At 39.1% G+C, this 24,988-nt stretch overlaps 1 protein-coding gene across 4 annotated transcripts in view; it reads right to left on the bottom strand.

The window, feature by feature from the left end:
* DYRK1A (dual specificity tyrosine phosphorylation regulated kinase 1A) overlaps nucleotides 1–24,988 on the bottom strand; it is a 119,031-nt gene that overhangs the window by 82,259 nt on the left and 11,784 nt on the right. The window contains exon 2 of one of the 4 annotated variants that reach the window (XM_067545254.1): nucleotides 14,212–14,290. The exons of 2 other annotated variants lie outside the window; for them this stretch is intronic. The gene's annotated coding sequence lies outside the window, so the exon portion shown is untranslated. Of the gene's footprint in view, nucleotides 1–9,223; nucleotides 9,270–14,211; nucleotides 14,291–24,988 lie in introns of those variants that run through there. One more of the 4 variants, XM_067545255.1, reaches the window with a different exon arrangement.

Raw genomic sequence — 24,988 nt, forward strand, 5'->3', positions numbered from 1 at the left:
CATCTTTTCCGCTTGATCTTGCATGATAAATTATCCAATTCAGCATGAAAAATATCAAAATACTTAATAACTCTGTATTTTAGATTACATTCTTTTGAATTACTAAACTAGTTAATTGTTTTGATATTCAAAGTCTGTATTATTCCAATTTAGGTCAAACAAGTTTACCTCTATTCTACATTGCATCTTCTGAGAACACCAAGTCAGTATTCAAGCCCTTCTTGAGATAAACATTTTGAAAATTAATAACTAATCATTTTCTTATTAAAAAGCTAAGCCTATTGAACTCTGTCTCATCATAATTTATGCTACTACCCCCTGCTCAGTTTTCAAGCATGAAATCAAGTTTTTAATCTCTTCATAAACTCTCTTGGTCTACATGTGGAAACATGCTCATGCATTTCCTACATATAAAGTCCACTTCTCAGCACTTCTTACAGGAAAGGTTTCATGAAACTTGAAATCATTCAGAGGAATTCAAAAAATACAGCTCACGATTGCACCCAGGTTCTTAAAGCAGATGAGAGTGGGCCAGTGAGAGGTACTAAAAAGTGTAGTGGCTGCCTGAGAGCTGAATGAGAAAAGTGATGACAAAAGGGAAACTTGTGACATTCTGAAGGATAGAGTTGGATGACAAATTGGTGAAAGTCTTAAATTGAGTTGTTTCATTTCATAAAGACTAGAGAGGATGAGACACCCAAATAGACTTGTATGCACTGTTCACAACCATGGCACATGAAAATGAAAATATACCAAAGGGCCTAAACTAGTGCCATTCACTAAATAAATAAACTTTCGGGTCCTCATTGATAGATGAGTGAAGATGCTTGCCCTATATAAAGTAACAACTACATTAAGCTAACTGGGCACTAGGATGAATTAAAGAGAAAATATGATATACTGAATAATAGCACTCTATGATTTGAAGTGCTGTGTCCAACTCTGACTGCTACACCAAAACAAGAGCGCATGGTCTCATGGGTAATGGGACTGGGAACCAAAAATGTTTTAGGTTATACTGATAAATCTCTCCTCTTTATTTACTCTGCCCCATAATACAAGAAAAAAATTGATAAAATTACAATAGCCAGTAAAATTTAGGCATTCTCAAACTGCAGCTCACAGAACTGCTCCAAGTTATACATATCTGGCACTGTCACAATGGTAAACAGACTGTTCATATACAAGTAGTTATGCTTTCCATTAGTTGTAGACTATTCCAGCACCTTTTCCAGTTTTTGTTGACATTCTACACTATTTAAAAAAAATAGCACAATCCTCTCTGCATCTTGGATGGTTGCATGTCTCTTTATGAGGGGTCTGGCAAAATTCACTCATGATCAAATATGCGGAAGACACCAGATTGGAAGAGTATCTCACACACATTAAAATTCTAAAGCAATCCAGAGAAAATAGAGGAAACTAGAGCTGTAGGCAATAAAGGGGAGATTCACTAATAACAAATGTAAAATCCTAGGAAAAGGAAATCAATAGTTATAAAGTGGGTGGATGTAACCAAGGAGCCACAACAATTGCAGTCCAGCATATTTGTTTTAATATTGTCTCCTTAAACACCGTTCTAAACTTTTTCAAGTTACCAAACACTATTTACCATCAGAAAGGAATGGGATTAGGATCAGGAGTATCAAAAAGGTGGTGATGATAACTTTCAGTAACTCATATTTAACCTCTGAAATTCAGTGCCACAGAGGGTCAAAAAAAAAAAAAAAAGTGTTAGTTTTAACGAGGGACCAGATAGTTTTATGGCCAACAATAAATAGGTTTTTCCATAATTTGAAACAATCATGGTCTCATGATTCAGGGCATACACTGATCACCACAGAAGTCAAGAAGGAATCTCCCTCATCACATTGTTTGTTATGTCATTAAGAGAGTAAAGGAACTTCCTCCTCAAGAGAAGTACACTCTCAGATTTCATGGACTAGTGTCTGATCCACCATGATCTTACTTTACTGAATTAGAAGGGAGAGGAATTGGAAACAGGGAATGGAGTGTTGTGGAATAGGAAGAAACAAGGGATGGTTAGGAAAGAGCTGGGGGGACACAAGATACTACAAGCAAAAAGGGTAAATTTAAGAAGCTTCATTTGATTTGAAACCAAGAGACAAGAGTGGTCACCACAGATCAAATATAAGTCTTCATTAACCCTCTAAAAATAACATAGTTAAAACTTTCATTCAGGCTCGTACCTCCCAATTTAATTACAGTAGCTGCTTCCTCTGTACAGCTGAGTGAATAATTGATTTTTGTTTGTTTTGGTGAGTGACAAATGGGGAGGGGAGGAGGAAGAGACGGGTCAGTTTGTTTTGAATCAACACTGATTTTTAAAAAACTTTCTCACCAAGTTGAAAAAGAAATTGTTTAGAAAGTGCTGATTCAACACAAAAAAACAAAACAATCCAATTCACAAATGTTGGAACTTTTCACTTCAACAATTCCCCAAAACAAATATGCCATGTTCTACAAGGGTTTTCTCTCTCTCTCTCTCTCACTCACTCACACCAAATTCAACCTTAATTTAGCAAGGCTTTTCTCAGCAAATTTAAAATTCACCTAAAAAATGTCACCCACCTCTATTCTGATCTCCCCAACACACACCTTACTCTTTTATGATCCATTCAAAATATAGCTGACAGGATCACCTTCCTTAACAGTCACTCTGATTGCATCATTCCCTACTCTAAATCCCCCCTACCATTCTCTTCCTCACCACAGTAAATTCAATTTGGGGCTCATTTTTCTTACAAAATATTTAATCATAATCTACTTACATGTTGATGAATACAATTCAGCCTAGGATATACAATTATAAGATTGTGGTCATTATCATGTTAGCTAACTATTATTCCACAAGCACATGCAAAAAATTGTAACGTTCTATAATGTAGGCCCACCTTTACTGTACCTTCCCCACCCCCACTACCACCAGCCTTCATTTGCCTATTTATCAGCATCTCTCACAATGCTTTCTTCCACACTGCTCCTCAACAATATTCATAAAAAAACCACTCTCCTCCTCTGAAACTCTCCTCAGAATATATCTCTGCTCTGACCTCTAAAAGAAATCAGCTAACCATCAACGGGTGGATTTTGTGCATGAGTCAGGGATGAACAACTGTAATGTTTTAAAAACAAAATGATTTGGAACCATTAAATTGTGCAATGCTGTGATTTCCATTTCATTACCCAGGGTCTTCGTTCCTGCTCACTCTTCCTTTTTTGTATGTCAAACTCATGTATCACATTGGGTCTCAAATTAAACTGTAAGCTTTTGGGATAGGGACCATCTCTTACTACATGTGAGCACAATGGGATAATATCGATCCTGACCGAGGCCTGTAGGCACTAATAGAATAATAATTTTAAAAGTCCACATTTTATATTTTTAAATCTGTAGATGTGTGGGATAACTACAACTTGATACTTTAAAAACAAGCTTAAATTTTACTTTAACTGTTTAAAAAAATAAATTGAGAGCATCTAACGTTTCAAGTACTATATTTTATTACCAGAAAGGATAAAAGACTGGAAGCAAACAAGAGAGTTCATGAACTATAATTAGCACCATATAAAACACTGTCACCACAGCTTGACTGTTGCTCTATAGTAATCAAAGCATTTTTCTGAGAACAAATTTAAATAAAAATTTTAAAAGGATCAATTATCTTGGTCATACACAAGACTTTACATGATCCAACAGGGCTACATGGATTTTTTTTTTAAATTTTTTACTTACTACAGATTAATTACTTGGCTCAATATTGTTGCACAAAACTTAATAGAAGCTTTCATAAATGATTGACAGATTGTCTAGCTTAACAGCAGCTTCCTGAAGGACCTCTATTCTCCACAGAAAGGCTATTTTGTAACTTCTAACAGCAATTCTCTTGAAAAATGTAAGAAATCTCTATACTCATTACAGATATAGTGCACAGCAGTCAGAAACGTGCAACATTTAGATCAATACTCCTTGATACATGGATACCAAAAGGCCTACCTTTAACATGTAAACTTGAATTTGAGAAGCTGAAGTTCTTAAAAACACATGCCCTGGATACCCCTATCCTCTGACTGCCAGAAGCTGGGAGTGGACAACAGGAGACAGATCACTTGATAATCATCTCTGTTCTGTTTCATTCCCTCTGAAACAGCTAACATTGGCCACTGTTGGAAGACAGGATACTGGGCTAGATGGACCATTGGTCTGAGCCAGTATGACCACTCTCATTTTCTTAGGGCTTATCTATACCTACCTCGGAGATTCGGCAGCAGTCGACCGGCGTTACGCAAACAACGCAAAAAACTTGTGTAACTCCCATCAACTTCTGTGCTTTTGTTCTGCACACCATCTTCACTGCACTGACAGGAACTGCATTCCCATCGACGCAGCACTATGCCACTTGAGAAGGTGGTCCTAATACGTTGATTTCTGGATCGACTGAGCGGGTCTTCACTGACTGCTCAGTCGATCCAGATAAGTCTATCTGATGGCAGCGAATTTGCCACCGTCAGTGAGGACATAGCCTTAGAGTAGAATCATCCAAGACTAAACAGCAGCAAAATCAAGCCACCTAACAAACAAAATTGACTAGATATTGGTACAGAATCTACAAAAAAAAAAATCAGTCACTTGTGCTCCTTTATTCTATATCTGCAGCAGCATATTATTGGAGCTACACTGACAATGATGTTGCTTCATATAGCCATATTATAGGGAAACAATTTGCCAAATTAAAAAAGATAAGAAAATACATTTTATTTTCCATTTAAAAGACCACATAAATAAATTGCCAAGAAATACTAATATGTCAAAATTTCAGAAATAAGGACCCAATAATGCAAGGCTCTATCTACCCTTACTTTCTAGGACAGCATCCTGAATACATCTAATTAAGGTGATTTAAAATCATGGTTCCGACAAGCAACTGTAACCATCCTGTACATACATTTTTGGTATTATATAGTGTAAAATCTTAAATTTTATTGTTCAATACATACACATAAGTTAATACACAGCAATATAAGATACACGTGTGGAAAAGTGGCCAAGTTATGATTGCTGTTGGAGCCATACAGTGAATGAATTTTATTCTCGTGCATTTTAAAAGTACATTTGTATATTTTACTGCTTTCCAGGATGCCTAGGACAATGGCATAGGTTCTCATACTTTTATGTATAAATTGAACTAAAAGATACAATAAAACCTCAACTATAAGGATGCATTAGCAGATTTTTGCATTTAAAATCTTTGTTTGGATATTTTGTTTATAACACATTTTATAAGTACTTCTTGTTTTCATCCTGTACAGGCCTTAAAGACCTAAAAAAAGTGATACTCAACCAACTCTTTTTTAAAAGTGAAATCACAGACTGATCACACAAAAACAGTTCAACATGTTCTATCTAATGTACAAAGCAAAATTTATCCAAATAAGGAGTACATAGTCTAAGGTACGCACAGAATCAAACATTCAAATAAAAACACTAGAACTCAAGTTTTACACAATCTGCTTACTTGTATACCTGGTGCACAGTACATTGAACATTTAGTAGAAAACAGCACATTATTTGACTTTTCAAATAGATTACTTCTAATCCAAATGTCTTCAAACAAGTCAAAGGCATTTGTTTTTGAAGGATAGGTGGTTTGGAATTGTGAAATAAGCATATTAGCTGGATGTTTCTACTCAAATGATCAGCAGTGGAATACCTGACATGGATAACGGTCATCTCTAGGATTTCATAGTTAACAATCCATGCAGCTGAAATGATAATATTCTCTTTTTAGGTTACTTTGTGCATTTTAGTGCGGTCTTTTGCACAGCAACAGAGGGAATATTAAAACAGATCACTATGATTAGGTTTCAAGTTGGTTGCATCCCTTTTCTACATTCTGTGAGTGCTAACCAGTTCAAGATTGGTCTAGTCACCTTAAACATGACTGACTCATAGGTCACCCATAACATGAACTCTCAGTTTAATTTCTATTTTGTACATGCAAAGTAAGTCTTGGGTTTTTTTAATTTATGTTTTTGAATGTGAAAAATTTTGTAAATTTATGAATGAGCATAAATAGATCAAACTTGCAAAATTGTTATGAAAATTTACCAGGCCTAACACAAAATCTACTCCATCATTACCACCATTCTCATGGTGAGAAAACTAAATGATATTTTAACTCACTGTTCCAAAAGAGATTTCTTTTCCTAAGTGAATTAATTTTGTATGATTAGTTTTACATATTATATCAGTTTTGTCTTTTAAATTGGCCTTCAACTTGTGCTGCAGTTTGGATAATGACAGTATGTGTAGCAAACCTCTACTGTGCAACACAAACGTATCTTTCTTATCTGAGTTCAATCCAGGCAAAGGGAGGACTAATATGATGTGTAGCTATCATAGCAGAAGCTAGAAAGATACCATGTCTGTTTATTAATTTAAGTGATGCTGTTCTGAATCTTTTTAAAAGTCTGTTCTGTAGCCATATATTATTTCTCATTTCACACAAAAAAGTAGTAAATATTTTTAAAATCCTACATTGTCCAGTTAACTAGAATTAGCTTGTTATTTTCGGCTCCAATAAAGGAAACAATACAAAAATCTTGTAAGGATTAGTGAGTGCTGTTTTTGATAGCTAATCAAAGGATGGAATACATTTCAAACTAGGTCTATAGTTAAAAAATTATTAATTTTCTCAATAAAAAATGAAATCTTTACTGCGAATCTAGTGGTTCTAGGTATATGGAATTTCAGCAGAATTTTTTTATGCTCCTATACGGACACACAAAAATGTAAATTAGCTTTAGTAACTGGTTGACTAGATAATGCACAATAAAACTGGGGACAGTGGATTTTTTTTATTTTATATTGTTCAACAAAAGCAATATAGTCAGGTTTATAAGCATGCAGTTAAGATTCTGATTACAACAGTGAAGTCATGCTGCTCTGTTTACACTCCCATCCCCCAGCAAAGAGATGCTTCAGCAGCAGCTGACCATCCCCCAGCTGTATATCAGCTGTATATCAGCTGAAATATTCAAAACTACTGTTTGAGAGCTATTGAAATCTTAAACCAACATGCTTGCCCTAGCAATGTTTAATGAGCTTACTGAATATTACAATGACTATTAAAGAGTTATGTTTATGTGATCATTGGAACTAATTCAATCTCAAATTCACACTGGAAACAAGGTATAATTAAATTCAATATAATTCCACAAAAAAGGAAAAATATTTATGAAATCTGGGTACTTTGTTATAGGAGTTATTTCTGTGTGGTGCTAAACGAATATATTTTAAGCTATTTAAGTGGTGGAAGTTGCTCAAACTACTTCATAAATTGAACAATAATTCTGGACTGATCTTTTTCTTGTTAAAGTGTACTTCCTACATGATTTCTGTAGAAGATGGCATTTGACATACAAGTTTATGTGTAAATGTACTAAGAGTATATTTCGTTTCTATTATATATGTATTAAAAATGTAGTGTGATAGAACACAAGTAACCTTGTGTTTCCACAGAGAGCATTTAAGAGAATACTATAAAATCAGTTCATCCCATTCGAGGTGGGGCTCCACATATTGTGCAATTCTACAGCTGTGAAATTCGCTGAAGAATTCGTCTCTTGCTGTAGATTGAATTTTCAGAATTGAAGATTTCATGTAGAAAAATTGTTTCTAGTCCTTGTAGTTGGGAAGAGACCCTTCAAAATGCAAACCAAATGTAAACTAAAGCACAGCTAAATTCTTTAACCATAGATAGCCAGAAACGGTTCTAAAAGATGTGATCTTCCCCATTTTTTCTAATTTTTTTCAGTTAATTATTTTGAGTATTGGTAACAGCAGGCAAAAACATATGATTTAAAAGTGTCCCTTTAATTTTAATTACAGACGTGCTGGATTAATTTAGACAACATGTTCAAAGGCAGGTAATCTCTCATCAACAACTCACAGATCTATATGTTTACCATGTCATTACTGGGTGGTTGTTGATTGGTACTTTAGTTATAGCATAATAATTTTGTTTCCATTGTCCCTTTCAATAAACACAGCTGTGAAATTTTAAGGGGCTTGGCTATGGGGGATGTAAAGTTATTTCCACACATTTGTTCAGGACAAAGACTTGTAAAAGTATTACAAGAGTTCTCACTAAGAGTATTGTCTAATGAAGTGCTTCTTACTCAAAAAAGGCTGCAAAATGTCAGAATTATTAATCAGGTTATCATCTTGCTTTCTCCACTGAACATACTTCAATAGTAATTACAAGATTTCAGAAGGTATTGTTTTCTAACATCCAATGATTCTCAAGGGCAGCTGCAAAAAACCAGTTGAAATTCCATCAACTGTAATAAAATAAAATGGTAATCAAAATAGTGTAATTTTAAGGGTCAACATCTTGTGACCGGCCACTGTTAAAAACAGCTGTAGTTCACGTGGGTTTATGGCACTTTCCAATGGTCCATAGGTATGTTTCTAATCAACACGAAAGATGAGCTATTGGACTTTAAACAATTACTAGTTCATTGCTCTAGCTGCACTTTTGAGATACTGCTCTGATACAGAATACAAGTCCCAGACAATGATATAATATAGTTTTCATACCCTGATTTGTATGATGATGATTACAAGTCATTGTCAAATGTTTTAAAGGATAAAAATTATTGTAACAAGATGAGTCAAGAGGTGAAGACAGACACAGTAACCCTTCCTGAATAACTGATTTGAGTAATGTAAAATCCTGCTCAAATAGACCATTATAAACTAAGAAATGAAAAATGATTTAAAATCATATAAAAATCCCTATGTAATAAGATGCACAGCTGTCATCACATCATGTATCTAAAAAACCAATAGGACTTTTTCCCCATTCCATCACTGACCCAGAGGTTCTTCCCGGAGTTTTGTTTTAAAGGTGATATGCTAATTAAAAAAATTAAGTAAATGTATGTGTTGGAAAATCTCAAATACCACAGGGAGGCAGTTTGACTTAGTGGAGAGAACACTGGACTGGGATCCAGGAGACTGTTTTATTTCCAGTTGTGTGTCAGTCCTGCTGGGTGACATTGGGCAATTCATTTCACTTGCCTGTGCCTCAGTTTACCCATCTGTAAAATGGGGATAATTATACTTACCTGCTTTGAAATCTACAGATGAAAAGCACTATAGAAGAGCAAGATAGTATTATTAGCATTTATATAGTACCTTTCATCTTGAAAGATGCCAAAATGCGTTACTCCACTGAAATCACTGCTGGAGCACTCTGCACAAAAAGAGACATTGTAGATCTAAAGTGAATACCTTTTAATTGGACAGAACACAGCTTGTTTTCACTTCATAGTTAGCTCATGGAATAACTCTTACCTAACTCCTGTCCACACACAAAAATCTCTAGTTTGAGTTTAGCTCAGTGATACTCAGCCTGAGGCTTGCAAGCTGCAAGTGGCTCTTCAATGTGTCTCCTGCAACTCTTTGCAGCACATGGTAGTAAAACACTGTGTGATTTAATTATTAACCAATCTAAGTTATTAACCAATCAGGATGCTTTTACTATGTTATTAACCAACTGCAGTTGATAAAATAAACACTGCGATCTGAGTATCACTGGTTCAGATCAAGCTAGCTGGCCTATCAGGATGGGCTGAAGCTCAAGTGCTTCTGCTGGAACTAGTAATGTTGTGGGGATGCAGCCACTCAATTTACATCACTCATCACCTCCTAACTCAATCACTCTGTTCTGCTAATTAACTCTGTGTATCTTGAGTGTTGTTTTGCAACATGGTTGCTCTCACTTGAGCTAGGCTAATAACCCAAGTGTAACTAAACTGAGCTAACTGCTACAGTGAAGCTAAACCCACAGAACTTTCTTATGTGGCAGTGGTTTTCAACCTGTGGTCCACAGACCTCTGGGGGTCCACAGACTATGTCTAAGATTTCCAAAGAGGTCTGCACCTCTATTTGAAATTTTTTAGGGGTCCACAAATGAAAAAAGGTTGAAAACCACTGTTACATGGCATCAGACAACTGACTTGTTTGGACTATATATATATATATATATAGGATTTTTTAAATATAAATAAGACATTTTTAAACTTCCTTAACCATGCCATGGAATAAAAGAAACTTACTAGACCTCCTGTAAGACAGCTTCACACTCCAATGTCATTCCATTAATAGCTGCAATGCCCCATTCTGTGGTATTCTTGGGAAATGAAATGGAGCCGGCTGGCATGATTAGCAAGGAACCTAAAAAAGGCACAAAGACTAAGGCTGTATCTACTCACCGGGGACTATGACACAGTTATGGTGCACTAGCTATGTTGACAAACTCCATCATGTAGACGCACCCTACAGCAAGGGAAGCGGTTTTTCCTTGCTGTAGAAAAACCAAGTGACAGTACCTAGGTCAACAGAAGCATTCTTCCATCAATCTAGCTGCATCTACACTGGGGTTTGACATAGATACAGCACTTAGGGACATGGATTTTTCATGCCTGAGCACCTTAGCTATGTCGGCCTACGTTTCAAGTGCAAACCAGGCCAAATTTAAAAGTAAACAATAAACTGAATTGTCCTTTAACCTTTGTAATCTAGGACATTCACATTGTGTGCATGCATATGAGTACATGGCAGCAGCTAGAGAGCATAAAAGCACCTATATGGCTGTAATCCACATTATCGTTTTTGCCCTAAAAAAATCCACCCAATTTTCCACCGGTGTAGTAACCCTTCTGGTATGGAAGTGCTAGTATGGTATGGTAGTAGTGCTAACACAGACAGGATACCACTGGTTTATCTACTACTCTATCATCTGAAACTGTGCAGCTTTAGCATCCTTGTGGCTGGAAGAATTAAAACCCGTCCCCTTCTCCACCCCACCCCAGGAAGGGGGAAAGAAACAGTGACATGGCTTACCTCCCCAGCATCAAACTCTCATCCTGACCCAGTATGGAAGACTTAACCAGCTTAATTGTGGTTCTGGGGACACCTACTCAGAGGAATTTCTGAACCAAGACCATGTCTACATTACAGTTTATGTCAGCAGAACTTATGCTGCTCCAGAATGTGAATAAACCACCCTCCTGAGTGACATCAGTTACACCAACATAAATGCCAGTGGGGACAGTGCTATGTTGGCGGAAGAGCTTCCGCAGCTCGCGGAGATCATTTTATTACTCCTGTTGGCATAGAGCATCTTCACCAGTGCTGTACGTGTACACATGTCCTTATAAAATGTTCTAGTAGGAGAAAGAGGTGGATTTCTTCAGTTCTAACTGTGCATGATTTGCAGGATGAGAAAACTGCAGGTCTCAATCTGCAGCTTCTCTAAAAGACCTTCTTGCCCTTATATGGAGTTATGAGCAAGATTCATATGAATTCCTCCAACCACAGTTAGAATCATAAAGTTCTTCAGTCAATGAAGCCTGTGATGAGTAGGAAGACCACCAGAGTGATTGCATTTAGGGAGGCATCACAAAAAAATATATACCATGAAGTGAAATTTGGCCCTGGTTTTCTTAATTTGTTTGATGGAACCAAGAGAGAAACCAGCCAACCCTCTATTAGACGAGATGATTGTTTGAGCAACAAGCTGTATTAATTGAAGAAAAGGAATCTATTGATGAGAGGGAATTCCCAGGTCTTATCGCAACTCTTGGAGAGTCAAAATCAGTACATTACCTTGGAAAGGGCAGGGGAGACACTGGCTTTCTTCCCATAGATCTCCATGATATCTTTATGGAATGGGAAACAACAAAGGGGTTTTTCCCCCAACACTTAAAGAGTCTCTTCTTAAAGGCCTTCTGATAAAGGTAGCTGTCTTGGGAAAAAGTCAGGACTTTGGCTTCCTCAAGTGAAGATACTGTCCAAAGCCATCACAAACAACCTGGGGCTCATGGATTAAGGGATTGGCTTCCCTCACAAAGGTAATATTCACCCAGTTTTTTAGAGCTGCTAAGAATTGTGGGACTAGATGATGGACTGTCCCTGGTGGACTTGGAGTGGGGACAGAAGGAGCTGGGGAACAGAGACCCAGTCACAACTGTGCACCATGTAGGGAATTTCAATACAGTACTCAGATGAGGAGGGTGGGAGTTTAATTTGTCAAAAGGAAACTGCAGAGGAAGAGGACTAAACTCTACACTGCCCAGTCTCAAAACTCTGTCTACTTGCACTCCAGTTGAGAGAGGAAACGAGTGCAGAGTGCTACTGGACGCACTCTGCTTTTGCACCTGACTGCATGCTTCTCAGGGCTTTTAAACAGACTCAGCACCTTCCAGGCTGGAAAGATTACTTATCTCTCATGTGCCCAATGAGACAGCTACATCTTCTGGGATCTTCTTTCCCTTTTGAGAGACAGTTATGGTTTCAAGAAGTAGTCTGGACAGAAAGCCCCTACCACAAGGCTGATTGATCCACAGATGTTCCTCATCTTCCAGGAGATCCAGCCAGGAAAGCCCTCCAAGGCAACTTACATACAAAAAACAGAGTCCCTAAAAGCTCAGGCACACACAGTGGCACCTGTCAGATGAGCAAATTCATTGTGGATGTTTAATGGCACAGAGGCATGAGAGAAAGGACTAGCTTAACCCAGTGGCATACCGTGGGTCTCCGGCAGTCAGGGGCCACGCCTGCATTTGCACACACACCCCCACCTCGTGTGCCTCCTTCCCTGCCCTGCCCCCCCCCCCCCCCCAGTGCAGGGCAGGAGGAGTCGCAGCACCACCCCCCCAGGTGCCCCAGGGAAAGGAGGCATGAGGCCTGGGAAGGGGTGCAAATGCATGCTTGGCTCCGCCGCCGCCACCCCCCCCCCCCCCCCCACACACACACTCACCGGCCCCGCAGCGCCCGCCTCTCCCGCTCCAGCCCCGCGGTTCGGATGGGGGTAGCCTCACCTCCCAGCCTGGGGGGAGGGGGCTGGCCCTTCACAACATGCAGGGGGGGGAGGAGGGTGTGAGAGCAGCTGCCCCTCAGCCTCCAGCGCCCCCCATCCCCTGCACATCATGAAGGGCCGGCCTGGCACACTCCTGCAAGCCGGTGCCCGGGGTCCTGGCCCCCTCCCCCACCCCTTGGTATGCCACTGGCTTAACCAATTACAGTGACATGTTCAGGGATGCCTGTGCACACAGCAAAATAACTGTTTGCATAACCAGTAACAGGAACCAAATGTGCCATACTGGGTAGCTAGCAAACTACTGAAATTCACCAATTAACCAATTAACTATGTGCTGTAAGATACAAACTGTATTTTTAGCCAACTATAAACTCTAACCAGTTAAAGGCATGGTAACACATTATCTGTATGGATGCGGGCCTTAATAACACAGTATATGTCCACACACAATATATTTTAAACATGGTTAAAATCAATCTGGCAAATTTTTTAAAAAGCCTGTTTCTGAGAAAACACTTTAAACAGTATGTCTTGAAATTCTCCTTTGTAATTCCTTTTTTGCTTCGATTTATGTGTTTTAAGCTCCTTTTGTTTATAAGGGGGGGTCTTTTCAGCAAAGAAGAAACAAGTGTCTATATAACAGAATGGGAAACTGACTATATATACAAAGAGTCAAATGCACCAAGTAAAAAAACCTGAAAGTTCACAAAAAAACTAATTTTTTCAGTTATAGTGATCTTTAATGTTATTTGCAATTATAGAAAGTACAAAATTTTCAGTTTATTAAGTTGATGAGTCTCTCTAATACTTAGTAACTGTGGCAGCTAACTATGTGTCATCCCTAACAGCAGCTTCATAGTGAAAACAGTTCTCTGTCACCAAGTCATAACACTTACTTTTCCGGGTAAATGGGTCTCCTCCTTCCCAGTACTTTGTATGGTATAACATCCCAGAGTGCTATCACTCTGTTTGTATATCTTCAAAATACTCCTGATGCAGTATGGGATAGTTACCCTGAGTTATCCAAAATTATCTCATAAATACCGCAATGGAGCATGGTAGATGTGGGGACACAAATATAATGCTCACATGGAATGCTAATAAAAAAGTTATGTATGAATACAAGTCAACTGTGCATTTTAACTAGATCAGGTAAGTGCCACAATCGACTTACAACAAGATTTACTTATAATGCAGATGGGGTCTTAATCTGCATGAGGGGGAAAAGTGATCACTATTTAAAATCGAGGAAGAACTCGTTCCTTCAGAGACTACACATTATCATCACTACAGCACTTACAGTTCCTGTCAACCGGTGGAGATGAAGACGAGAAACTAATCCTGGGCCTTCTAGTAGGTCCTCCGTGGCCATGTCCAGTCTAGAAAAATAGGTCATGTTAAAAAAATCTGAGCTAGCATATTTTCAGAACACTGGTGCAGAGAGTTTAACACCTTTAAAAACATGTTAACTGGAAATGGGCAACTCTAGGCTCCACCACAACCAGCTATCTCATTAGCTAGCATTTTTAACATGATTTTCCTAGTTTGGATATGGACTATAAAAGATTTTAAATGTTCAACTTAGGGACTAAAAGGATATTTGATCTCTATTGTATCAATAAATTGTTAACAATATATTTACATTTTAAGAATAGTCTGATCACTAAAGGCTCCAAATGCATTTTCTTCACCATGTAAACATAGTATTCTGGAACTTTACAGCTGGCAGACTCTAGGTCAAGGAGTCTCAAACATTTCATAATGTGGATTACCTCCCTTCCAACTTATGAACATGCAACATCCCTATGCAATTAGAGCAAATATTTGTGGAGAAGCAATATTAGAAAAGCATCCATCAATTTTTAATTGTCTTTAATAAGGTGTTTTGTCCTTTTCGAAAAAGACCTGCTGTGAAAGCTGGGGATGCCTGTATGAGCAGACAGAAGTAAAGAGGAGCCAGCACCATGTGACTTTACAGTTTATCATTAGGCCATCACCAAGTGCTTCACAAACCAGTTTAACCCCATTCTAGATAGCAATCCTGAACTATTCCGAATTGTATTTAAAAAATACACAAACTATATAATGCATCTATTGCTGTAGTATAATAGCTTTATATGCACAAAACTGAAAACAAATCTAAATTTGATATACAGCAGTACTAGAACCAAAAGAGACTAACCACCACAGTAAAGTCTGAAATCTTCACTATTCAACTCAACCCCTAAGGAGAAGCTTGAGATAGGTCTTAACGCATGCCGTGAAGGTCAAACTCAGGTTCAATCTGAGTGAGGGGGGAAGGAGGGGATGGAGGGAAGAGAAAAAGGAGGAGGAGGAGAAAGGGAGGGGAGACACAGAGACTGAACTTCAGAGTAAAAGGTCCATTACTGTGAACATATACTAAATATACTATGTAGGGAGCATCAACTCCAGCATCCTAATGAATCTCAACTGGGAGCTTAGAGAAAAGAAAAATACAGTCTTTAAGACACATCAAACCCAAAGAATGCATGCACCGCAAGCAAAATACTACTTCCCTTTAGTTGTATGTGTGCACCTGTACTCAAACACACACACAAACAACATAATTCTAAAATACGTGATAAGAATTAATAAGCACAAAGACCTGCAACTTGTCAAACTAAGGCAAACAATGGATGGGTGAACACCAAGAGAAAGTGACATGGACTAGAAGAACACCAGAAACATGCCTATCATCTTGAAGCCACATTTTTTACATGAAGTTAGTGTGTATACAGTTCAATGTGTTTAACTTGACTATCACCCTCAACTCCTTGCAATCATGTAAATTTTTATTTTCATGGTGAAAGTTATACAATCATGACTAGTTTACTTAAACCAAGTACAAAAAAAAACAATTTTCACAGAGTTAATGTTAAAAATCAAGTGCCCAAAAAAGGTTTTTTTGAAACCACACATGCAACTAAATGTTACTCCAAAATAATAATGTTTTCACATAGGCCATTTGTGTTAACAAGTAACTGTGTATTTGTGAAAATCTGATGGGGGGTAGGTAGGTCAAGATTCTCAGAGATTTAATACTTTCCATTTCTCTTTCTTAGTCCACTGACTAAAATTATTGTGTTTATTTCATATTATTGCCAGATGAAATATATAATCTCTATTTTGTAACCTAAATGTATAGTATTTCATATAAAAAGTTTTGGCTTTGCTTAAAGTCATCATAATTTTTTATGCTTTTATTATAGAAAAAGTACCAACAGCACCTACTACAATTAAGATGGAAAATACTTAAGATGGCCTCAGTTTTCTCAAATTTAGCTGTTTTCATAGCTCTGTTTTCTCAAAGAACTTTTTGAGAGAAAATTTTTAAAGGTTGACTTTTTCCTTGTTTGTAGGAAGATCAAGTAATCTTAAAGCACTTTAAAATATGTTGCTCCAAATCCATATGCTGTAGAGGTGCTATGAGAATTCTACAAAGCCTACAGATCTCCTAATCTTTCCAGGACAGGCACTCTAATAAAGCAGAGCACTAACACTCTGCTGAAGATGAGCTGCAGAGGTTGTTTTTGGTCATTCTAAAAGCTAGGAAATTAAATGTAAAAACACCTATGTTAAACAAACAGTCAGATTCATAATTTAATGTTCCAGGGTCAGGAAATGTGAAAATTAAGAATGAACACAACCATTAAAGTGAGTTCCAAAAGAGGAAGAAGGATGGTCTGGCAATTAAGACACTATCCTGAAACTTAGGAGACCCATATTCAATTCCCTCCACTGCCATGGATTTCCTGTGTGACCTTGGACAAGTCACTCAGACCTGATCTACACCTAAAACTTAAGTTGACCTAGGTACATTGCTCAAGGCGGTGAAAAATGTCATGCTCTGTGCAACATAGTTAGGCCAACCTAACTTCCACTGTAGATACTGGTAGGATGACAGAATAAATCTTCCATTGATTTAGCTACCGTCTCTCGAGTGGATGGACTTACTATAGATATGGAAAAACCCCTTCTGTCACTGTAGTGTCTACACTACAACAGCATAGTTGCAGCTGTGCTGATGTAGCGCTTGTAATGTAGACATCCCTTCACTTTTTCTTTGTCTCAGTCACCATCTGTAAAATAGGGAAGTACTATCATCTCACAGGGGTGTTTTAAGGAGATACTTATTAAAAACTGTGGAGGTACTCAGATACTATGGTAATGGATGCAATATAAAAATCCAAGATAGATGGAAGAAAAAGGAAAAAATGTTGACTTCGGCCTTTTTTTTTTTTCTTTTTTTTTTTTTTTTTAAACTTCTTGAAGATGTATAGCCTGAAGAAGAAAGTCTGTAAGGGCTTTCTATTCCACCTCCCTTGTCTCCCATAAAAAATCTCAGATTGGAGAACTAGGCAAGGCAACTTCATCAAAAGACTGGGGCCTGGTCTTACACTGCCACCAGCAGTCGAGGAGAGATATGCAAGCTACATAATATAGCTTGGGTATCTCCCATTGATGTACTTACATTGACATACCGGGGTGTCTTCATAGCCCTGCGTTGACAGAAGACGCCCTCCTGTCAACGCAGCCTTACACCATTCTGAGCAGTGGATTACCGGCTTCAAGCAGAGAGGCTATCAGGGATTAATTAAGCAGGTCTACACGACCCCTCAATTGATCCCACTGCATCAATCAACGAAGCCTGCAGTGTAGACATACCCTAGGAAATTAAGGCCTGATCTACACTAGAGAGTTTTGTCAACAAAAATCAGCTACACTACAATCTACAACATTACAATCGCCCCCCGCCCTCCCCGACAAAACTGCCCTGTTTTTTCGACAAAATAAAGCCACCTCAACGAGAGGTGTAGGACTTTTGTCGGCAGAGCTAGGGTAATGCAGTGTCAGTGTAGACACTGCATACCCTTGCAGCAGTGGTGGGGCTGTCATTCTTGTCAATTTCACCACTCCAGACAAGAAAGCTGGAGTGGCCCAGCTGGAAGCAGGGTAAGAAGCCCCGGCTGCTGCGCTCCCGGCTCCCAACTGCGAGCCGGGACCAGGCAAGTTGCAGTGGCTGGAGCCCAGCTCCTGACTGCAAGCGGGATCGGGTGGGACACGGTGGCAGGTGGCTGCTGCCCACCAGGACTGGGTGGGACGTGGGCAGCTGCCACGTGGCTCCCAGCTACAAGCCAGGACCTGGCAGGACATGGTGGCTGCAGCCAAGCTCTCGGCTGGGACTGAGAAGTGGGGGGGCATCCCAAGGGAGCCAGCTGAGAGATGGGTCTCTTAGTTCTCCACACTGCCCCTTAGGTCAGTGGAAGTGCTCCTGGTGAGGACGTAGTCCATCGACCCAAGGAGAGCAGCATGGACATCAGCCACCGCTGTAATTATAGTGGTGGCTAAAAGTCGACATATGTTATGTCAGCTTATTTTTCTAGTCGAGACAAGGCCTAAAAACTGAGCAATTCAAAGGGAGAATGGATTTTTAGTCAAATTTAAAATGTAGGGATTTTGTTTTTATTATTAATTTGTAAGTTTTCATTGGACTTCAATGACTAATTATAGATTTAAAATATCTTCCTGTAAAAATATTAACCATACCTTTCAATTAAGGTATGAGTTCACAGTACACATGTAAAGACATACTTTACTGCCCACAGAATAGGTTTCAGAGGAAAAACAGTTGGTGGACTTTCTAAGAGCATTAGCCCATTAAGCAGAACTTCAAGGCCTTTTTAAGGTTAAGTATGTGGGAAAGAACCTCACTTAGCTGACCATAAGGGCGTGGGAAGCACATTGACAGATAAGCTCCTTAAGAGGAAATGTGCTATCACTTTGGATAGGAATCTCAGATGTAGTTCATGGCACCGCCTTATCCTTGTAAAATTTGATATAAAAGGAGGATCAGTTACAAGAGACTGAAACTTTCTCACTTTGCTACCTGAAGTCACCAGCAAGAGGAAAATTACATTCTATCAAAGAAACTATGCCCAGAGGGGACCATTTGATTATCTACTCTGACTTTCTAAACAACACTGGCCAAACAGTTTCATCCAGTAGTTCCTGCTTCAAGCCCATGTCTTCTGGGTGAGCCTCTCTCTTTGAAAGACATCATATCAATTTAAAGGAGTCAAGTAACAGAGAATCCATCACATCTCGAGATGTTCAAGTGGGTTAACGACCTTCAATGTTAAATATTTGTGCATTATTTCCTGTCTGACTTGTCTGCCTTAAACTTAAGCTAACAGACACTGAATGGTTCAAAAACACTGATATCCCATGACACAAAGGGCTTTTTGTTAAAGATAGGTTAATAATGTTTTGTTAAAGAGATGTTAATAGTGTAAAGCCTTACATGAACCTAACAAAGGCTGCACAGAGGGTCTACCTTGGACTAATACATGAATTGAATTAGACTAGTTCAATCTAGGTTTATCTGGCAGCTACATCGGACTGAGAGGTAAAACTGTCAAGGAGTTTGAGCAGTATTAGTCAAGCGCACCACTCTTCAAACCTATTCCACTTAATATTCTAAGTCCTTCTGGTAGATAGCTTCTGAGACTAGTTACCTGCTCCGATGCAACTATGGAGTTGTACCATGTCATAAGCCAAAGTGACAGGAAACAAGGCTCCTGGACTGGATAAAGCAAGGTGCCCTCTGATGCAAAGGAGCTGAAAACCAAACTTGTCTTAAGAAGATCACTGAGCATTTGGTTTCTTCTGGGCTTTGCCAAAACCCTCATTACAAGAAGTATTGATGGAGAAGTCATACAGAAGCCTTCTACCCCAATAGATGGATAAAATGTTTCTTGGCAGCAAAGTCTCTTCTTGGTGCCATGAGCAGAAAACAAGTAACTGTTCAAACAGGTGGCAAAAAGCACCACCTCTTGTATCCCCCATCAGTGGATAACTATTTACTATCACTCTTGAATCCTGAGACCATTCCTGAGGATCTGTCATGGATTGACTCCATCTGTCTACATATGCTAGATATAAGGCAACCAGAAATATTCTTGAGGACAGAGACCACTTCTGCAGGGCTTCTTGGCACTGGAGACACAACTGGTTCCTCCAAACTTGTTTATGTATAATATGGTGGCCAGGCTGTACATTTGACTCAGGACTACTTTTTGGTATACTAGCTCGCTGAACATCCTTCATGAATTTGGGACTATGCTCCTTTCCATAACAACAATGAACAGCTAAATACAGGCATCTTCACTACAATTTGGATGAGAGCTGTTTGGAACTCAAATCCTAAATTAATATTGTCCTCAGACTGCTATTACAACAGAGAAATCCAGAAGACACCTGCTGCCCAGATGTGATAGTTGTTTCCTGTAGGATCTCAGAGTCCATGGAAGTTCTCGGACATGAGAACTTTCAGATGGGTTGTGTTTTATGAAATCCAATTGCCAGCTGGAGACTAATTGAAACTTTGGATAGTTACACTTGAACCCTAGCACCTCCAATGCCCTAATGGTAACGTAGTGTCCTTGATTACCCAATTGTTCATGTAGGGAGATTAGCACTGTTAGTCTGTGTAACAACGACCACCAAACACTTCATGAGAACACACAGTGCTAATGCCAAACCAAAAGGCAAGATACAAAATTGATAGCACAATTTCCATATTGTAAATGTCAGATACTTCCCAAGTGCATATACATGTCCAAAGTCTAGAACACATACCCCATCATTTTCCTCTACAACAGGCATGTTTTCTTTCAGTATGACCAACTTGAATCCTTCTGACAAAACACTGAATAAGGACCCTGAAATACAGAATTAGTGGGAGCCCTCCTGTCTTTTTGATTATCAGAGTGTACCTAGAATAACACTAAAAGTTGATGAGTCTCTACCAGGAGGGATTGGATTTCTTGAAAGCATCTCTTCCCAATAAAATTCTCAAGAGTTTTAACAGGATGTTACTGGGAGCAGGAGATGGCACAAGGAGGACAGAAACCTGATTGTATAGCCCTACCAAAACAGTGCTCAAGACCAGGTGTCTGAGATGACCAGTGCCATATGGGTTAGAACACACCTTGTGTCCCCTGAAGTGCCAGCAGATACTAAACATAGTTGACCTACTAGGTGCTCTAGAGCCCCTCTTAACTTATTTGTACTATTTGAACAGGGGCTTAGTATTCTCTGGTGAGTGCCAATACTACTGAAGCAAAGCATCTTATGTAAATATATACTATGCTTCCTTAAAAAATATTGTGATTGGAAAAGATAGCTTTTGAAACAGGGTCCTCCTTTTTTTCCTATTTCACAAAAGGGCCCAAGAGAAAGGATATGGCCATAAGAGAATATAAGGTGATCCTTCAATGTGCTCAATGGAAGATATGGTCAGATGTGTCCTCAGGGAGGATTTTTTCCCATCCAACCACCTGTGAGACAGCAGAATCAGTGTGAGGTACCTGCCACAACATCAGCTGCTCCAAAATAGGGAGCAGGTGCACAGAACTGGTGGGCAGGAGTAATTGGCCCAGGTACCTCTGAACTGAGACCTTGACAGATTCCTGTATCAGCCCAACTCAAGGCCAGTTGACATGGCAAGTTTTTAAGATGTTCATGGGAAGCTGGATCCTACCATGGAGATGTATTTGGCATTGAAGACTGCCTCAGCTTCTAAGTCCTAGTACTTGGCATTAGAAGAGTCCAATTTCTGAGTCTCAATAGCATCATGACTCTTCCCTCACACAAGCAGACGCAACTGAGGGGAATGGAGCATGAACAAGGTCTCAGGAGAAGTCAGTGCCAATACTCTGCCCAGTAAATGGACCAACTCCCAGTGTAGAGGACTGATCTCTGTACAAAAATCACTCCCAGTGAACCAACTCCCAACACAGGGCAAGAAGGAAATATTGAAGATGATACAGCAACCTTCAAGGTAATCACAGAAATAAGAAGTGATTTGTCCAGGTTCCCAAATACACAGAAGTACTCAGGATTTCTGATTCATCTATTTATCCTGAACCCTAATAGAAGGTGGATGCCAGGTGCCTGCACAAGAAGCTGCATGTAGCTGGGGGCTTCAGAGCTGGAGGACTGCTGGCTCTTTCAGCACCTCCTGCCAGCACTTCTTACAAGGAAATGATACCTCATCCAATAAGCAAGAGATCAGAACCACTGATCTGAAAGATAAGTTAATGGCTAGGTCTTAACACATGGCAAAGTCCCCAGCTGCAGAGGGGATGTTGAAAGACTATGGTGGAGAGTTTGAAGACACCCCATTGGGCCAACCTGGAGAGGAAGCTGGGTCTGTGCCACTGCAGTCCCAGGATTTAGCAGTGAAGGCCCACTTATGTTTTTGCTTAAAGAGAGATTTTCATTTGGAGCACTCCAGGATGGCTTCGTGCTGGATTTACAAAAATTGCTAGGGGGTTTCTTGAGCAAGGCTTGGAAACTTTACCCATGACATTTGTGCACTCAGGAGAATGCTGATGAACGTTCTAATCTGTAAAAGATTTTTCTGCCACAAAGGCATTGGTTGAAGCCACTGAACAATTTTCCTTCCTCCCAAAGGCTCGAGGAAATGGATGATATCCTGAAAGGCAAAATAAAGACACACAAAGCAGGAAGCTCTGAAACTCAGAACTTTGAATCTACAGGGGGAAAAACAACCACCAAGGCTTGTGAAAAAATGTAGTGCTGAAACATAGACATCAAAGCACTTAAACCTTGACTTGACCAAGCATCCTTCAGTGATTCCAGAGACTGAGCGGGGTTTCCTGGTTAGCAGAAATCAAAAGGCCACTGAACCCTGAAAACTACGATTAAAAAAGCAAATATAAAGAATGGACCTCACTGGAAGTTAGGAAGGGATATAAACAGGATACCAAAAGCAGAGTGGAAGTTGGATGGCAGAAAGAACCAGAGCGGCAGCTGAAAAGACGCAGCATCTACAAGGAATTCTTTTACTGATTAGAAGATTCCAAGGCCACTAATTAGAATCTATTGTAGCACATGTCCACTAACAGGGGCACGATTCACACCCCAATACACTACTGCTACCTTTAAGAAACAAAAACCTTAGAGCTTGAAAAGTTCCAGGTCTTGTGCTTCCTAGCATGACAAAGGAGGGAGTGGAGAGCCTGTGCAGATATCTTTACAGAATTTGTTGTCAGAAAAGCTGATTTTACAGGAGTTTTGGAAGCCCAACAAGATTACAGTAAAACTGTTATTTGCCTGTAAGTGGTATTTTCTATCCCTGTTTTACTGGTTAAATGTGACGCTTAATATATTACTCTTTCTATGTATAAAACATATATCAAACGCATACACAGGGTGTGCAATGCAGCCAAGTTAAAGTTTCTGCTAGATCTGTAAAGGTGATTTGTAAAATAAAAAAAAAATGGACTGTGTTCCCCTTTTTCTTTGGCTTCTTTGTAATGTAGGCCTGAAAGGTTTTGTTCCCTGCACAAGAAAGGGCTGGAGGGTGAGAGAAGGAAGATTTTGCTTGTTTTTCAACTTAAAATTTCCAGGCTATTAAGTCTTGTCTTTCTAGTTTTTATTAGAGAACTCCTTGGATAGTTAAAATGTCTCAAATATTAAGGATTCACCATACTCGTCTTCTTAATAACAAAGTTATTCTCTCAAGTGAGAGTTAGATGTTAAAAACAAAACAGTATGAATGAAAATTATTTCTCCTATCAGATTTTACTTCCTTATCTTTGATATCAAAATCCCACTGGTTTTGCTCCCCTTCCACAGTCTTCCAGACATACATGAAATTTCTATTATATAATTTGTAAAAAGCTGGCACATGGGAGAAAAAATACCATTCCGGGCCTTCTTTCTACATCAGTGGTTTTCAACCTTTTTTCATTTGCAGACCAATTTCAAATGGAGGTGCAGACCCCTTTGGAAATGTTAGGCTTAGTCTGCAGTCAAAACCCACAGTTCTACACTGTAAAGAAAAAGCCACAAGACTTTTTTTTTTTTTTTTTTTTAAATTCTGAAGTTTAATTTTTGCAAATTAGAGAGACATGCTAGTCTCCTTCTGTAAGACAAGTAAGGCTGAAAAAAGCCTTTCATTATAAACTCAATTTTGAAAACCATGCATAAAAACTCCAATTTTGCCAAGCAAAAAACCAATCTGTATAAGATTTTGCATGCATGATCTTATGTCAAGGTATAATTTAACTGGAAATGTTAGAAGCACATCGGATGAGTCTCGAAGATGCGAGGATCCAGAAATTGTATATTCAGTTTTGGATTTATTTCTAACACTTTTGTGACTCAGTATAATTCAAATTTTAAATTTTTAGATTTGGTTTAGAAATTTCAAATGTACTTTAAGTTGACGTCCCTGATAAGACTAGTGATCTTGACTAGATTTCGTTCCGACGTGGAGAGTTTGTTACAGAGGCAACAGCAGCAATATCTAAACTTAGATTGTCTAATAATACTTTCCATTATAAATATTCTTCCAATGGTTTTCACTGAAGAGCTCTAGCACCTCCATGGTTTGAAGCAGGAGCTTAAAGTCTGGCAGTGAAATAGTTCTGGGGCCAACAAGGTGTCTCTTTTGCTGGCCCCATGAGTGTCCATTCAGATTTGAACAAGACACCAGTGCTGAAAATCAACTTTTGCTGTCTTTCTTTTCCTCTGCACATCTTATTCCTAGTTTGTTGCCAAAACCCCTTAACATTCTGTAAGCAATTCACATGTACCACCCTGGTGTCTCATTTCATTCAGCATGCCACACAGAACTGCACAGACAAAATGGAATCCTCCTGCACTTCTCCCATCTGCCTGTGGCCCCCAAGAGGCACTGGAGCCAAAAAAAAGCCACCAACCAACGGTAGAGAGTCTCAAAGCCTTAGTCAACTGACTTGGGCTTGTGGGGTTCACGCTGCAGGGCTAAAAATAGCTGTATAGTAGATCAGGCTCAGGCTGGAGCCCTAGGTTCTGAAACTTGGCAAGGGGCAGGGTCTCAAAGCCCGGGCTCCACCCCAAACCTGAATGTCTATACAGCTATTTTAAATTCTGCAGAGCAAGCCTAAATCAGTTAACTGAGACGTAACCCAAGAGATCTTGAGTTCAAGTCTTACTACTAACTGGTAATAATACTGTGCCATTTCAAAACCTTTGTTATTTAT

This window comes from Emydura macquarii, unplaced genomic scaffold (genome assembly GCF_026122565.2).
Source record: "Emydura macquarii macquarii isolate MOO-44397 ecotype Brisbane River unplaced genomic scaffold, CSIRO-AGI_Emac_v2 contig_1043, whole genome shotgun sequence".
NCBI lineage: Eukaryota > Metazoa > Chordata > Testudines > Chelidae > Emydura > Emydura macquarii.